The following is an 18,931-nucleotide window of genomic DNA, read 5'->3' as shown; positions in this document are numbered from 1 at the left end:
AAAAAAACAAAGTATTGGCAATTCTTTATTGCAGTGTCACAACCTAGGTTTGCAGCTGAAGATATTTTGTATTTTGAGCCCTTTTCATAACTCTGTCAGTCTAACATGGGAAGTCTGTCAATAAAAAACATGAAAAAAAAAAAGCACAATATAATGGAGGAAACGCACAAAAAAAAAAAAAAATTATTTCAGAAACCAATCCTCACAGAGGTGAATAAGAAATCCTTTTAAAAATTAATATGTATATGAAGAGAAAGAAGAGATAATATATAACAAATTCTGGCTTAACAGGTTGAAAGTGGTCTAGTAACAAAATGACTTTACTTATTTCTATTCAACAGTTTAGCTGCTTAATAAATACGCGAAACAATGAAACGGGAAACGATATATTAACATGCGTTTGCATCAGCCACTCAAGAGTGACTCACACTTATAATCTTCACAATCTAAAAGCTGAGAAAATATCTTAATAATTCTTTTTCAAAAATGATAATAGTTGTATATGATGTATGCAGTTGCTCAGTGTCATTGTTTAAACGAGGAGATCTGATGCGGTGTATGTTGACATGGAACAGAAAACTGTCCTTTGTTTAATATATATATATACATACTAGACTACCCGTGACCCGTTGGGTCAGTATGTTATATTAGCTATAGAATTTATGTATGAGCGTGACACTTGTGATGTAAAAAAATAGGGTTTTTTTTTTTTCTTTTGACATAACAGAAACATTTCTATGAAAGTATATTAAAATGAAAAAATAATATATAGATTTCTATGAGTCCTTCTGTTTATTATAATTGATTATTTTTGAAAAAAAAAATTTACAGTTACTGAATTATAAGTGGTTGGCCATACTTATAGGTAAATATGCACTGAACAGATACTATAATACTTATTATAGTTATATTCAAATTTTGATATATCTGCTTTTTTTTTTTTTTTTTTTTACATCGTTCATTTCTGTATTACATTTAAGTTATTTTAAACCCCACTCTTCCCATGTTAAATAATAATTTCAAAATAATAATATTAATATTTCAGCGTCTCAATTGTTCTTTTGTTTTTTGCTTATTTTAAACCCCACTCTGCCATAGTTAAATAATAATTTTGAAATAACATTAATATTTCAGCGTCCCGATCGTTCTTTTTTTTTTTTTTATTGTTTTAAATTATCCAAATAATTGTTAATACAATCTGTTTTGTTTTTTTACATCATTCATTTCTGTATTACGTTTAAGTTATTTTAAACTCCGCTCTTCCCATGTTAAATAATAATTTTAAAATAATAACGTTAATATTTTAGTGCACAGGTCATGCGCGCATGCGCAACCGGATGTCGTAAACCGGAAAGTGGGTTACATACATCATAACACGATCATTTGAGTTTTATAATCATATATATATATATATATATATATATATATATATATATATATATATATATATATATATATATATATATATATATATATCTATATAAAGAGAGAGAGATGTAGATGAGTAGACACACCTTCCTATGAGCAGACAGGGGAAAGGAACTAGTAGGCAAGTGAAGGTGCAGGCCTCTACTGAGCAGTAGGTCTAATAGTCTTGAGAGGAGGGACTCGACGATCTTCAGGTTACCAATTCCTTCCGGCTCCTAAGAATGCGCTGCTTTCTTTTCCACAAGATGAGTAGCGACGACCAAATTTCTGATGTTAACTGATGACTAGATTCCACTTAAGCTTTAACAAAATGGTATGTCCCATTCCAATATATGTATTATTATGTAGAATATTTACAAGATGACCACAGCTTCATTTGGTCCAACAGATATCCCGCTCCCCCCAAGTTCATATGAAATTTGGGAAAATGACGTGGAAAAGAATGCGCTGCTGGTTACACTCTGGAACAATAGAAAGGGGTGTGAGTAATTAATATGAGGGGTACAAGTACAATACTATCTATCTCCCTCACCCACGGCGAGTTTTTTGCGAAGAAAATCTGTTTCAACTATTTACACTGTACAGGTATCAGTGAATTTTACTAGTGCTGGGAGCGCCGGTTGCGCGACCTGTTGCCTGGTTGAGTCTCAGCGATACCGGAGGCATTGTGCGATGCCAGTCGGCGTAAAGCCATCGGAGGCTTCTTGGGGGTTGTGTGTATGGCAGGTATATGAAGCTGTGGAGAGGCTGTATGCGTGGCGTCTACATTCTGCATGGGAAGACCAATATGTGTTGACTCTGCTGTATGTGCAGGGTCTCCAGCTGTCGGTGTGGCTGTGTCTACGGCTCTCTCAGGTGATGGGCCAGGGCTTGCGGGCGCGCCAAGGCACTTATCTTCCTCACCTGATGCTGATTCAGGGTTCCTTGCTGGAACGTTAATGGTAGGTTTTCCTAATCCAATTGAGTGGATGACCGCATCCCTGATGATGGGGCTGAGGGACTCAATGATATCTTCATGGGAGGCTGCTTTAAAGGGGGTGAACTTACGAAGATGCTGGCGGTTTCGCAGAGTTAGTCTCCCAGAGCCATCTATCTTCACGACATATTGGTGGAACTGCCTGACCTCTACGATGGTGCCTGTCCTTTCCCAGCACTTTGGATGATTGCCTATCAGGTTCTGTAAGTAGACATGATCCCCGATACGAAGAGGAAGCAAGGATGGAGTGTGTTCCCTCCATTTCTCATGTTCTCGGGAGTGTCGCTTTGCAAGAACCTTTTCTCTGTTGATAAGGGTCTCTGTCCATGTCGGATGAGGGCAGTACCGACCCATGGGGATGAGGATAGGGTCACGGATAGGTCTTCCGAAGACTATGAGAGCCGGAGATGCCTTAGTCTCCGGGTCGATTGAGTTCCGATAAATGAGCATGGCGTGCTGGAACTTGTCTACATCAATAGACCCACTTGTAGATGTATTGTCCATCAGCATGCGCTTGACAGTCTTTACACCTATCTCAGCTCTGCAGTTGGCGTGAGGGTTGGCGACTGAGGTAAGACAGTGGTGTACACCCCATGAGCGAAGGAATTCCTGCGTCTTTCCAGCTGTGAACTGGGGCCCTCCATCTGAGGTTAACTCTTCAGGTACTCCAAAAGTCACAAACACTTCCCTGAGGCGCCTGACAAGACCATCTGCACCATTTTCTGCTCTAAACACCATTGGCCAATTGGAGTACCTGTCAACGACTACTACGTAATCGTGATTGTTGTGTGCAAAATAGTTGCAGGCGATCTTCTGGAAAGGATACTCGGGGGGCACCAAATCAGATGGTGGCTGCATGGCATTCGACTTTGCAATCCTATGGCAGCTAGCGCACTGGTCCCTGATGCGCTGGATGTCAGTGCTGATGTTTGGCCAATAGACGGAGTCTGTTGCCCGGGCGCACATGACACTGACTCCTTGGTGGGCTGCATGCAAAGCCTCCAGAATCTGTGAGCGCAGTGCTGTAGGAACGATGACACGGTTGACTGTCAATACCACACCGTCTATGTTGTACAAGCTACTAGAGATGCGATGGTAAGGGCGCAATGCGGCTTTCATCTGTCTGCAGTCTGATGGAAAGCCTTCACAGATGAACTGCTGTAGCTCCTGGAGGTCCGGGTCAGAGGATGTAGCTTCCTACAGCATGGTCCATGTGACAACATTAGTTATGGCGTACAGTGTGCTGGACATTAATGCTAAAGTGGAGGCATCTTCTCCGATATCCACTGGCTCTTCTGGTTTGTAGTTAGTGATTGGGGTGCTATGGGGTGGGTAGCGTGATGCCGCGTCAGCACCAAGGTTACGTTTTCCAGAAATGTGGATGATCTTGAACCTATAGGCAAGAGTCTTCTCTTTTAGGTTGAGCAGGCGGCGATTGTTAATCTCAGTAAGGGAACGGTCTGTTTTTGGGTCACCTAAGAGGTCAGACATGATTTCAGGGTCGGCAATACCTCGGATTAGGTTGTCCCTAACTATTTCATCGCTGTAATCATATATGTGGCCACAGTTGGGCTCTTTACACTTTGCCGTGTACTGACACAACGTAGTTTGACCTCGGAGGGTTGCAAGAAAGGTCCTGATTGGTGTGCCGGGGGCCTGTGTCAATTTGCTCAGCTTGATACGATGGACAAGAGTGCTCTCCTCCCTGACTGCCAGGCGCTTGATGGCAGCAAGGAGGTCTACCTCAGCCATTTTTGACACATCTTCGCGTAGGTCTCTCAGGAGGTCATTCATTAAATCCTGGTCACAACAGTGGAACAGTGCTGTGGCACACATTGAATTAGGTATGGCCATGCCGGTTTTATACATGGCCCACTGTCTTGTGAATGCAGACCATTGGTCGGGATTGCTACCAGCGCCGATGGACGGTGATTTGAGTTTTAGGGTCGGGATTGGGGGTTGTGTAGACTGCATTGCTGGAGGTGGGTGGGCAGTTTGCGCATGCAGCGTCATGGCAGCAGCCAAAACACTGGAGAGGGATTCAGAGAGTGATTGGGAGGTCCAGGTACATTCTGTGACTGGGCATGTGAGCTGAATATTAGACATGATTGTATTGACAAAAGTGTGTATTCAGCGGCACATAGATGAGTAGACACACCTTCCTATGAGCAGACAGGGGAAAGGAACTAGTAGGCGAGTGAAGGTGCAGGCCTCTACTGAGCAGTAGGTCCAATAGTCTTGAGAGGAGGGACTCGACGATCTTCAGGTTACCAATTCCTTCCGGCTCCTAAGAATGTGCTGCTGGTTACACTCTGGAACAATAGAAAGGGGTGTGAGTAATTAATATGAGGGGTACAAGTACAATACTATCTAAGATGTTAGCGATGTCTTTGTGATATGCAGATATTCCACTAGTCCTTGTGTTAGCTTTGTATCAGTAAATGAAAAAGAATGATTTTGTCTTCAAATCCGATTAGCAAGCAAAACTGAATTCTCCTATTAGAGCTCTCTCACCCAAGGCAAACACGTTTCTTCAACTGACTTATTATTAAAGATGCTTTAAAAAATGTTGCACATCATTTGGTCCAGGAATAAGTATATTTTACAATACAACCACTTGTATTCTTTGTTGTTTTTACCCTTATATCCAGCATCAGCTGCACAAGGGAAAGAAGTGAAAGAAAGAGGGAAGCATCTTGTAGTTTCTGTTCATATGACCTCTATCATAAGTGTGCATGTATAGCTGACATGAGAGTTATATTTACTGCTATCATTATTATTGCTTAACTTCAATACTATGGGAACTTATATGTTGACGGGATACTAGTTGCATACGGTCTATATATTCCAACAAAATATGTCCTGTTTGCTCAGTATACAAAAAGAAAAATATTAATTGAAGCACATATTGTATTACGACACAAAAGAAGATTTATATAGAACCCCCCCCCCCCCAAAAAAAAATGTCGGCAATAGAAGCCTAACTTGTCTACCAAGTTGCAGTCATGAATACCAAACAAATTTTTGTTTTATCGTTGTCAAACGATGTACTCTAAAATGTTCACCTGTGCGTTGCAAGCACATTTGAATACAACACGCAAAATTGTAAATAACTAACACATTCCTCTTTGCATTGAATTACCGGTTCTGTTGTCTTTAATGTTCAAATCAAACATTGTTCCACGGGCTCTGAATTCGAGTGAATTTTTCTTAAAATGAGTTTACACAGTTACTATTAATTTTGTTATCTTTTGAACGGGATATCTGAAACTACTCAATTTTAATCTTCCTAGCTATGGTTCTTCTTCTTCATCAACTTGAAATGTTACAGTAATTGCTTAATTAGTACAGATTTTACAGACGTTTTAATGGCATTTCTTGGTAGAAGGTGGGGGGGGTGCAGAACCTTATCTAGTGCTAATTTAATCAGGAGACATAAATGTATAAAATCTTAAAATTTCCAATTACAAAATAAATTCTGCCACATTTACTGCTGGGAGTAAAGGAAAAGTGTTGTATAAAACTTTAAAAAAGAAATAGTGCTATTGAACATTTTGACTAAAAATTTGCTTCACTTGTGTTATCGCATCTTGTTAAGAACGACAAGATGGTCACATAACAGAAAAAAAAACCCAAAAAAGTATGAATATACGCAAAAACAAGTAGGATTCTTCCTGAAGAGACTTATAAAATGAGGATATACATATGGTAAACATTGAAAAAAAGGAAGATCAGCACAAGTTGAAGATTTGAAAATGATAAGTTTTATTACATAAAATGCAGAAAGAAATAATATAAAGAAACAAAAATAGAATGGTGTGTAGTTAGAATGAACAAAGAATGCATATCAGCTTGAGTAAAAAGAAATGGTTTGTATTTAAAATTAATGTCTGTTGATGTAAGTTCAGAGTTCATAAAAAGAAATGTTCTGTTGCAATATTTTTGATCCATAATGGGAGTATGGTCTCTCACAGTTGGAAGATTCTATTTATAAACGATGATGCTAGGAACTGATGAATCAAATTAATTCACGTTCTGCTACCAACCAATCAGAAACCAGAATTCCACTATAAAAATTCAACCTTTTCTTTAGCAACCTTGCATATGTTTTCTTCGTGTCAACACGGGAAGAATCTTTTGCTCTGTCGCTACAAAAATTATAAAATCTCTATTTCTTGGCCTTCGGGACAAGATCAAAGTGTAGTATCTGTTCCGGCAGATACTGCAAGCTATGACTAGCTAGGACTAGCTATGACTAGCAAAGACCAGATGTGGGGGCAACCCCACATGCTTGACCTTTAACCAGCTCCCATTTCCCACCTCTCGGGAGCTGGTCCCCTTTTTCCCTTCCCCCTCCCTTCACTCCTCACATTAAAAATTGGCCTTGTGCCTAATTTGCTCGGTGGGGGAGCAAATAAATACCATCTCTATTTCTTGGCCTTCGGGACAAGATCAAAATGTAGTATCTGTTCCGACAGATACTGCAAGCAAAGACCATATGTGGGGGCGACCCCACATATAAGACCTTGGTCAATGTAGGGGTAACCCTTCATACCAATTGTCACTATCCAGCTCCCTTACTCCCCGGGGAGTTGGTCCCCATTTCCCCTTAACTCCTCACATTAAAAATCGGCCTTGTGCCTAATTTGCTCGGTGGGGGAGCAAATAAATACCATCTGTTCTTCAGATGCTGCACTTCTATTTCTTGTTCTCTTTCGGTGAAGGAGAAATCCTTCACGACTGAGACAATTTTTATTTTTGTACCTTTTCTCCACGTTAAAAAACGACCCTGGTGTCTAACTCTGTCCCGTGGGGAGGCATAGTAAATAGGTACAAAAATTATAAAGTCAGGAACCTGAACAAAAGAACTGTCTACTGAGAACCAGTCACCTCCAAAACTTGTATAGAACAACTAACCATCGGAAACTGTTCTGAAACTAAACATGGCTTGCAACCCAAGATGTTCAAATACCTTCGACACCTGTGAACAATAATATTAGTCCAACTGTAGTCAACATGCAGTTATTTGTCACTAGAATAGTCCAATTTGTTTATTTTGGCAATCCTGATCAATCCATTATTTTTCAATATGCCTTTGGCATTCATTAAGATATGTCCAAGGCAGTTTTCCTTTTGTTAGTGTCCGTAATGATATCAAACCATTTGGTAATATTGGATATAACCCATCTCAAAATCAGTAGTCTCGATCTTTTGTTTTTTTTCTGTTTTGAGAGCGGTGATATTTCGCCTCTTCCTTTATCAGCCTCACCTGAATTTTTGTCGATAGTTGTCTTCTTTCTTTTTTTTTTTTTCTTTTTTGCAAAAGACGTTCCACTGTCTCTGCATATACCATTCTACATGGGAAGAGAGGCGAGTTGTGTGAACTTTTGTGTTGTGACCTCTCATGAAGAGGGAAAATGGCTCCTTCGTTTCACAATAACTATAGGTCCGAGCATGCAAAGATTTGAAAAAGTGAAAAGAGGTTGACGTCGAATTTGCCACAATATAATCTGTACAATCTTACAAGCTGAGAAAAATAATTCTTTTTCAAAAATTCATCTTGACATGCTCTGTGATATTTTACATTGTTCAATAAATTTATGCAACAGGACTAGAGTTTTGAGATAAAATAGTCTACGCTTGGAAGTAGGTAAATGAATGCGCATTCTAATTTTGTCAAATTGGTTGATTTGATGGTTTGAGACATAAATTATAAAATCATGAAAAAACTTGTATTTTAAGAAGCACTTGCAGAATTTTACTCAGATTGTGTTTGCCATTTAAATGACTTATTAGCATGATCAGCTTACATGATAAAACAACAGGAGATAAGTACTTGATGTAAATCAGTTAAACTCTGTGTGCATGCGTGTGATACCATTGTGTAACGTAGAAATGAGAACCTAACGTCTGTTGGTAGCTGTTTGGTTGTATCCCTCCCTAGCGATTTTTTTTTTTTTTTTTTTTTTTTTTTTCTTTGCATGGCTTCAGCTCCAATCTCTAATCTCTTTCACAAACACTCCCCTGTTCTTAACTCTTAATTGTCATTAACCATCACAAACTGTCCCCAACTATTTGCAACTGTCATGAAGACTGTCACAAAATTCATGGCATGCCTAAAATTAGCCATACATTTTACAGGGTGGACCATAAATTGAAGTTCAGTTGAGCACCTACTACAGAAGTTGTCAACCACCTCAGCAAAAACAACCAATTTAGTGACAAGCAATATGGCTTCTGTTCTGAAAAATCAACAGCTGATGTACTGACGCGAATATCACACAGGATCGGTAAATTTATTGACAGTGGCCTCGTTTCTAGTGTAGTAGCTCTTGACATATCTAAGGCATTTGATAGGATTTGGTATAAAGGTCAACTTCACAAGATTTCTAGCTACATGATAATTGGAAATGTCCTCTCAACCATCAAATCCTTTCTCTCCAATAGATTTATTAAAGTAGTCATTGATGGGCAGAAATCCAAAGTTTACAGTATTAACACTGGTGTGCTTCAGGTATCCATCCTGGGCCCAATTCTCTTCCTGATCTTTATCAACGATCTCCCAAATCATATTCTAAGATTATTTGTCAACATTGCAGATGGTACTACCATCTGCAGCAACACTTCAAAGGTTGATAATGACTTAGATCTTTCTGATTCTCCTTTGATCTGGAGAGTGTTTCACAATGGGGTAAAAAAAAATGGCCAACCTTTAATGCTTCCAAAACAAAGTTCAATCTTTTCACCACCAACACTCAAATCCTCATTTTCCCCCAATTGAAATGAATGGTTCTCGTCTTGAGGAAGCTCCTACTTTGACAAACTTCGATGTCTCTCCTTTCCCTTCTCCTCTTCGATGTCTCTCCTTTCCCTTCTCCTCTTCGATGTCTCTCCTTTCCCTTCTCCTCTTCGATGTCTCTCCTTTCCCTTCTCCTCTTCGATGTCTCTCCTTTCCCTTCTCCTCTTCGATGTCTCTCCTTTCCCTTCTCCTCTTCGATGTCTCTCCTTTCCCTTCTCCTCTTCGATGTCTCTCCTTTCCCTTCTCCTCTTCGATGTCTCTCCTTTCCCTTCTCCTCTTCGATGTCTCTCCTTTCCCTTCTCCTCTTCGATGTCTCTCCTTTCCCTTCTCCTCTTCGATGTCTCTCCTTTCCCTTCTCCTCTTCGATGTCTCTCCTTTCCCTTCTCCTCTTCGATGTCTCTCCTTTCCCTTCTCCTCTTCGATGTCTCTCCTTTCCCTTCTCCTCTTCGATGTCTCTCCTTTCCCTTCTCCTCTTCGATGTCTCTCCTTTCCCTTCTCCTCTTCGATGTCTCTCCTTTCCCTTCTCCTCTTCGATGTCTCTCCTTTCCCTTCTCCTCTTCGATGTCTCTCCTTTCCCTTCTCCTCTTCGATGTCTCTCCTTTCCCTTCTCCTCTTCGATGTCTCTCCTTCCCCTTCTCCTCTTCGATGTCTCTCCTTTCCCTTCTCCTCTTCGATGTCTCTCCTTCCCCTTCTCCTCTTCGATGTCTCTTCTTTCCCTTCTCCTCGATGTTTCCTTTTCTCATCTCCATTATTCTTCTTTCTTTTCATCCCCTCCTCTTTCTCTTCTCTCTATCTCCTAATCTTATTAATTACACACTATTGTATCTTGTTGCTTAGCAAACAACAACAAAAAAAAAGGCAATTACAGCTGCTTTTAAAAGAGTATATCAGACAGTAAATTTAAAAAAAAAAATTTTTTTACAAAGGAGTCACCACTTATCAAGGCCCAGAGGTCATTCGAATATAAGGGTTAATGAGTGTACGGTAGTCCATGGGAAAATATCATTAGCAGTGGAAATTTGGTAAATTGGATTACTTAAGGGGATGCCTCATTTAAGAACTTGCTCACATTGGACTTGAAGACGACCATATTGTAGTCAGTTGGAAAGTATTTGTTATTAATAGTCTTTATGTTAAGTGATAGACTGAGTATTTAGATTACAATGCCTTGATTATTAAAACGAACTAAGCGAAATATAAAATGTAGGTTAGATAAATTCAACATCTACTTAAGAAATAAAACTCTGTCAAGTCTGTTTTGTCTGAACTTCTTTCTTCAGCTGTTTCTTGCTTTATCCCTATGTCGAAGTCTCTGAGATTTGTTTAGTAATTGAGACTAGGGTGTTTCCATTTTCTTACTTTCTGCACATTAATATAAGGATTCAAATGGACTTGTTCATTCTGCAGAGTTTACTTTATCTGCTTTATCTTGCATCAACTCCTTATTGTTCATTTAATGCCAAGATACCATGCTGAGTTAAACAAGTTCATATTTTACTTATAATGGGGGAGGGGGTAAGTTAATACTTTTCTCAGTAGTATTAGTTTGAATACAATGGGTTCAATAGGATGTTAACTCAACCAATTCCATTGTCATAAAGGATATCCATTAGGTCAACAGATCATACCTTGAACACGCTTCAGGTAGGGTGCTTGCTCCACAAACAGGAAATCCAACTTTTCTAGTTCTTTTTATTGTTATTTCTTCTGTCTAGCTTTTTGGAGGGAGGGGTATGTTATCATCCGTTAGTTGTCATTACTTCCAGGTTTTGTCTGACAAAAACTACTTATGTCTCAATAGCCCCTTAAGTCAAGAAATAAAACTCTGTCAAGGTGAACATGTTGTAGTCTGCAGGGAAGTAGTCTCTTTGCAATGTGTTCCGCAAATAGGAAATTCTTAGGAAGAAACTTTTTATGGAAATGTACTTGGTTTTAGGTACACTGAAGAAAAAATAGTTCTTTGCTGTGTTAGAAGAGTTCTTTCTGTGAATGTTTTACAAAGAGGAACCAGAGATGCTCAGTCGAGCATCTTCTGTGAAAATAATGATGGTGGATAAAAAAAATAGAATCTATTATTTGCAAACTATTTATAAAATATTAAAAAAAAAACATTTGCAAACATTGCACTTACAGTACGAATAAAATTTGAAAGTCTTGGAGCATAAAACGTTTAACCAAAATGACCCAAAAGGGACCGATATATCATCAAACAAAACAACCAAACCATTAGGTCAACCATGAACCTCCTCCAGTGTTCAGTGTTGATTATCAGTCTTCTTCTTTTTTTTTTTTTTAATTGATTTCTTTTTCTGTTAGTTGTTTGCGATGTCCGGCTCAACTCTGCCTACATTTCTATGTAGAGCTTCCTCTCTCTCTCTCTCTCTCTCTCTCTCTCTCTCTCTCTCTCTCTCTCTCTCTCTCTCTCTCTCTCTCTCTCTCTCTCTCTCTCTCTCTCTCTCTCTCTCACACACACACACACACTGCTTGTGGCGATCTGTTTTCATTTAGGACTGAAATGATATGGCATAATTGCCCAACAGGATTTTGGCTAATCTTTACATAAGCATTGTCAGTGTGGAAACTCTTTATTCATACCCCCCCCCTTTCCTCGTCTTTTTTCGCTGGAAGCAAATACACAATTTAAAACAAAGACAAAAATGACACATTCAGCAAACAGCGTTGGCAAAACTGTACTTAGTCATCTGCTGTCTGAGTTTAGTATAGTACACTATGGTATGTGCCTCTATGCTGTATGTGTGCCGGTCTATTAATGTACACGGGGATAAAGAGAGAGAGAACTATTCTTGTTGTAGAATGCAACACAATACATAATGTTCTATAAATGCACCTTGCTCTTTTTCTTCTTTCCTAATCAATACTTTCTATCACTGTTCAGTTATTGGATTTGGAGAGATCATAAAATTAACCTATATTAAAAAAAAAAAAATGGTAGTCCATGACATTTTTCTATTTCTATATAACTTATAAAAGGAATTGAAAATCTTTAAAATTCCTATACCTTGCAGTCTCTATATTAATCAAAATTATGTTACTACTTCTTGTGTGTCTGTGTATCTAACCTTTATGTAACTTACACATTATTTTTTTTATTATTAATCAAAAAATCCAATACGATAAAGTATGAGATCAAACTATTTAAATAATGATTTAATTACGAAATTAAATCTGCTAGAATGCATTTCAGTTCCTTCATAAAGAAGTTGGCCATTTTAATCTTTTGTTAATTGAAAAGAAAGATGGATTACTTTGTGACCTTCCTGAATTAAAAAAAAATTTAAACTATCAGATGAAAAATTATTTCTTGATTTCAAATTTTTAGTAAATCCCTGTATATTAAGATTGAAAATTTTGGAAGCTATTGGTATCCAAGCATTTTATAAAAGACATTAATTGATACATCTGGTTCAATTAATAATTTAATGACTGAACAATATCATAATGGTTAACTTACATTTTCAAGATCCTATTTTGTAAAAAATAATTTGATTAAAAAAAAAAAAAATATCTAAGATCATCTTAGAATTTTTCTTTCCCTTAAACGAACTGAATTTTTGTTTTCTCTTTTGAAAAGCAGAGAATTTCTCCTGAAATATCAAAAATGTTCCATAATCCCAAATCTTATTAATATCAACAGTGAGTCTTATATTTACTGAGGGTGTATATGAAAGATTAATTGAAAAATAAATGGATAATTGTGAAGATTATAATCAAATATTGTCTTCGCTTATTTATATTCTTCCCCTTTTCATCATTTCAAGTTTGCTACATTGCTATCATCCTTAATAATACCTCATACATATTTATATATTATCGCTATTCACCTAATGTCCCCTGTGTGGAGATATAATATGAGTCAAAAGTTTTGTTAGGAAAAAAATGATTTCAAATATATTTACAATTTTTGCCTTGTAAAAAAAAGTTAATATAATATTAGGAATATGAGGTTGAGTGATAAAAAAACAAATATGTTAGTGAGGTGGTGTTTTCAAATGGAAATATAGTTAAAAGATGTGGAAATATATTGCTGCTCCTAAACAATTTCAAATTAATAAAAAAAAAACAAATATGTAAGTGAGGTGGTGTTTTCAAATGGAAATATAGTTAAAAGATGTGGAAATATATTGCTGCTCCTAAACAATTTCAAATTAATAAAAAAAACAAATATTTTAGTGAGGTGGTGTTTTCAAATGGAAATATAGTTAAAAGATGTGGAAATATATTGCTGCTCCTAAACAATTTCAAATTAATAAAAAAAACAAATATGTAAGTGAGGTGGTGTTTTCAAATGGGAATATAGTTAAAAGATGTGGAAATATATTGCTGCTCCTAAACAATTTCAAATTAATAAAAAAAAAAAACAAATATGTAAGTGAGGTGGTGTTTTCAAATGGAAATATAGTTAAAAGATGTGGAAATATATTGCTGCTCCTAAACAATTTCAAATTAATAAAAAAAACAAATATTTTAGTGAGGTGGTGTTTTCAAATGGAAATATAGTTAAAAGATGTAGAAATATATTGCTGCTCCTAAACAATTTCAAATTAATAAAAAAAAAACAAATATGTAAGTGAGGTGGTGTTTTCAAATGGAAATATAGTTAAAAGATGTGGAAATATATTGCTGCTCCTAAACAATTTCAAATTAATAAAAAAAAAAAACAAATATGTAAGTGAGGTGGTGTTTTCAAATGGAAATATAGTTAAAAGATGTGGAAATATATTGCTGCTCCTAAACAATTTCAAATTAATAAAAAAAACAAATATTTTAGTGAGGTGGTGTTTTCAAATGGAAATATAGTTAAAAGATGTAGAAATATATTGCTGCTCCTAAACAATTTCAAATTAATAAAAAAAAAACAAATATGTAAGTGAGGTGGTGTTTTCAAATGGAAATATAGTTAAAAGATGTGGAAATATATTGCTGCTCCTAAACAATTTCAAATTAATAAAAAAAAAAAACAAATATGTAAGTGAGGTGGTGTTTTCAAATGGAAATATAGTTAAAAGATGTGGAAATATATTGCTGCTCCTAAACAATTTCAAATTAATAAAAAAAACAAATATTTTAGTGAGGTGGTGTTTTCAAATGGAAATATAGTTAAAAGATGTAGAAATATATTGCTGCTCCTAAACAATTTCAAATTAATAAAAAAAAAACAAATATGTAAGTGAGGTGGTGTTTTCAAATGGAAATATAGTTAAAAGATGTGGAAATATATTGCTGCTCCTAAACAATTTCAAATTAATAAAAAAAAAAAACAAATATGTAAGTGAGGTGGTGTTTTCAAATGGAAATATAGTTAAAAGATGTGGAAATATATTGCTGCTCCTAAACAATTTCAAATTAATAAAAAAAACAAATATTTTAGTGAGGTGGTGTTTTCAAATGGAAATATAGTTAAAAGATGTAGAAATATATTGCTGCTCCTAAACAATTTCAAATTAATAAAAAAAAAACAAATATGTAAGTGAGGTGGTGTTTTCAAATGGAAATATAGTTAAAAGATGTGGAAATATATTGCTGCTCCTAAACAATTTCAAATTAATAAAAAAAAAAAACAAATATGTAAGTGAGGTGGTGTTTTCAAATGGAAATATAGTTAAAAGATGTGGAAATATATTGCTGCTCCTAAACAATTTCAAATTAATAAAAAAAACAAATATTTTAGTGAGGTGGTGTTTTCAAATGGAAATATAGTTAAAAGATGTAGAAATATATTGCTGCTCCTAAACAATTTCAAATTAATAAAAAAAAAACAAATATGTAAGTGAGGTGGTGTTTTCAAATGGAAATATAGTTAAAAGATGTGGAAATATCTTGCTGCTCCTAAACAATTTCAAATTAATAAAAAAAAAAAACAAATATGTAAGTGAGGTGGTGTTTTCAAATGGAAATATAGTTAAAAGATGTGGAAATATATTGCTGCTCCTAAACAATTTCAAATTAATAAAAAAAACAAATATTTTAGTGAGGTGGTGTTTTCAAATGGAAATATAGTTAAAAGATGTAGAAATATATTGCTGCTCCTAAACAATTTCAAATTAATAAAAAAAAAAACAAATATGTAAGTGAGGTGGTGTTTTCAAATGGAAATATAGTTAAAAGATGTAGAAATATATTGCTGCTCCTAAACAATTTCAAATTAATAAAAAAAAACAAATATGTTAGTGAGGTGGTGTTTTCAAATGGGAATATAATTAAAAGATGTGGAAATATATTGCTGCTCCTAAACAATTTCAAATTAATAAAAAAAAAACAAATGTCATAGTTGTCTAGTTAATAATTACATTTCAGTTTCTTTTGGCAGTCAGTATTTAAAAAGGTTTGAACATTTAAATAATTATTATTAGCAATACCATACCATTTTTTTCTTTAGATCGAATAAACTGAAATCAAACATTACTGAAAAGAGCATAAAAAACAAAGAAGTATTATCTTTAGTTATTTAAAATCAGCCCTTACCTGTTTAAAGAAAAAATAAATGTCCAAGATCATCTTAGAATTTTTCTTTCTCTTAGACAAACTAAGCTTTTGAGAAGCAGAGTTATGACCATTCAAAGTATCAAAAAATATGTGGTGGTGTGTGTGTGTGGGGGGGGGGTAATAAACGCCCCAACCTCCTCATGTTAAGAACAACTTTCAGAATAAACACCCCCAACCTAGAAAGTCGTTCTTAACATTGGGGGGGGGGGGGTTATTCCCAAAGCTGTTCTTAAGATAGGGTGATTGGGGGTGTTTATACTATGCTGGAGCAAGTCATAAAAAATACCAAGTGTGGTTCACTGGACATTTTGCATTAAATCAGTCCTATTCAAATGCATATAAGCTTGTGACTGAAAATGGTAGGAAATTTGCACATCTTTAAAAAGCTAGTTCTTCAGATCTTTTTAAGATATTATGGTAAAATTTTGAACATATTATCATAATACCATGAAAGTTAAGTTGGCGTTATTTATGACCATCTCACTTGGTAACTTGCATACTAATTAGCATATTTCAGTTTTATTTTAACGGCTTTAAGTAGAAACATCATAAAAACAGCTAAGAAAAATGGTAAGTAAGGCTTTATCATCATAGGAAGTTTTATTCTGATGGACATTATCATTTGACATTATCACATCATGAAAAATCCAAGATGGCAACCGGTAAATTCAAAATGGCCACCACGACACACTTCAAAGAAATTATTAACAAAATATGGCTTGTAGCATATTAATTTAAAGGAAATTTTGTACAGATCAGAATTATGTTTTCAAGTACATTAAACTAATTAGCATAATTAAGCTTCATTTTAGTGGCTTTAAGTAGTAGCATAATAAAAAACGGTTAAAAATATGGGATGTAAGGCTTTATCATCATGCGAAATATTATTCTGATGGACTTTATTATTTGTCATCATTACACTGTGAAAAATCCAAGATGGCAACCAGGAATCTAAGATGGTCACCATGACACGATTCAAAGAAATTATTAATAAAATATGGCTTGTAGCATATCAAATGAAAGGAAATTCTGTACAGATTAAAATTATAATGTTTTCAAGTGCATTGAACTAATTAAGATGATTAAATTTCATTTTAACTGCTTCAAGTACCCGTGACAATTATCCGAGTTTCTACCACTATTTTGTATAATTTTTTATTTTTAAATTATTGTTGAAACTTCGAGATATTGCAGCCATTTTTTCTTGTAACGCTCGACACTACTTGTTTTTTAAACGGAATAAACATTTACAACACCAAAAATTTATCAAAGTAGGTAGAAGAGTGACTTGGCTTTGGTAACATTTATTTGTTTTTTTTATTTGTTTTTTTACCACTTTTTAATACCTCTGTGGATTGTAAAACAAACTCAATAAGAGTTATTCTTGTACTTTACTGGATAAGTAGTTTATATATTTTAACTCGTTTAAAAGCGTGGTCATTGTCGATCATTCTTTTTCAGAGAATTTATTTAAAAATATTCTTTTCTTTCCATAATTAAAAACTTATGTTTTATAAATGATAAAAATAAAACGAATACTTTGTTTGTAAGTTGACAAACACTTTATTTACAAATTTTTTGTGCACGTCACGACGCACAACAATTCTCATATTTATATGCATGTCATTATTTTTATCCACTCGTACATAAAAAGTTTTTATCCAATTCTTTTTAAATTTTAGGACAAAAGAAATTAATATATTCGCTATTAAAAAGCGTTTGAACACAGTTTCTATCTGTACTTATTTTTCTGCTACAAAGCATTAACTTTGAGATGTTTTATTTGCGACTCACAAATCAAGAACAAAAAAAAAAAAAACAATGTACATTGTCGGTTATTCTTTTTCAAAGAATTCATTTTTAAAAAAAGTATGCTTTTCCTATCCATAATTAAAAACATGTTTTCTAAATAACAAAAATAAAATGAATACTTTATGTTCATAAGTTGATGAAAACTTTGTTTACCGATTTTTTTTGTGCGCGCCACGATGCGCAATAATTCTCATATTTATATGCAGTTGTCACAACTTCTATCGATTCGTGCATAAAAGTTTTTATCCAATTCTTTTCAAATTTTAGGACAAAAGAAATTAATATATTCACTATTAAATAGCATTTGAACACAATTTCTATCTTTACTTATCTTTGTACTACAAAGCGTCAACTTTGAGATATTTTAACTTTTGCGTGAGAAAGACGTACGTGTTTTGTTTGAATTCCATAGTAAAGACAATTCTTTTCCTTGGTTAGCTAAAATAACTAGAATCGTTGTCGACGGGTACAACTTTCGAGTATTTATGTGAACACACTCTGACCGCTTTTTTGCAGAAAGTGATCTACCGCTAACGGGCATGCTATGTGGCATGTTTCGTTGTTAATGGTCAGATTTAAATAGCGATTTATTCGAATATACAAATTACAACAAAAATATTAAAATACCATTTTAAAGTAAATTTTATTGTGAATCCAGTTATATAATTTTATTTTGATGGACATACGAGAAATGTACTTATTACTGATTTAAAGACTATGAGTGTCAAATTTAGTAGCAGGGTGCGCCTTGTCCAGTGCTGAAAGTTATGGTTTTTTGGTATTGCTATAATATAATTGCTATTTTTAAGATCTAAAATAATGAATTTATTTGGATTTGTAAAAAAAAAACTGTTTTAAAGTTGTAAGAAACTCAGTATCAACAAGTATTTGTTTTTTGGGAAAATACCAACTTTCTAACAATCTGTTTTATTAATCTCATATTGAAAATGTTATTTTTAACTTTTCTATTGGGGTAAAAAATTGTAAATATGGCTATATTTGAAATTATTATGTATAAACTCCGCCAAATGACACCTATGGAATTGTTAATAAACTTCTAATCCTTTCTGTAAATCAAACCATATCTGGTATATATAAACTTTAGTATATGCCTGATTTGTCCAAGTTTAAGTCATCAATAGCCATTCAGGATCACCAAAGTGTTCTCATCATTCAATGGTGATGAAAAATAGAAACTGTTGGCAATTCTTGATTGAAACTTGGTGGACAAGTCATGCATAGATTGAAGTTTATTTGTACTTAAAATGGTTGCATTACAGAAACGATTATGCATTTTTTAAAAAGATTTTCTGGGTGACATTTTTTGCAGTCAACCTGTATAGAAAATATAACAGTTCTAGTTCATTTATGATGATCAGCGCTAACTAGTTGCTGGATGGCAAAAATAGGTC

The 18,931-nt window shown here is 34.7% G+C and overlaps 1 protein-coding gene across 1 annotated transcript in view; it reads left to right on the top strand.

Moving 5' to 3' along the window:
- LOC145267969 (uncharacterized) overlaps window positions 1–18,931 on the top strand; it is a 159,960-nt gene that overhangs the window by 82,909 nt on the left and 58,120 nt on the right. The gene's annotated exons all lie outside the window — the stretch shown is intronic.

This window comes from Euprymna scolopes, chromosome 4 (assembly GCF_053919585.1).
Source record: "Euprymna scolopes isolate OS-2025 chromosome 4, ASM5391958v1, whole genome shotgun sequence".
NCBI classification, from domain to species: Eukaryota; Metazoa; Mollusca; class Cephalopoda; order Sepiida; family Sepiolidae; genus Euprymna; species Euprymna scolopes.
This window is presented reverse-complemented; position numbering and strand designations above follow the sequence as displayed.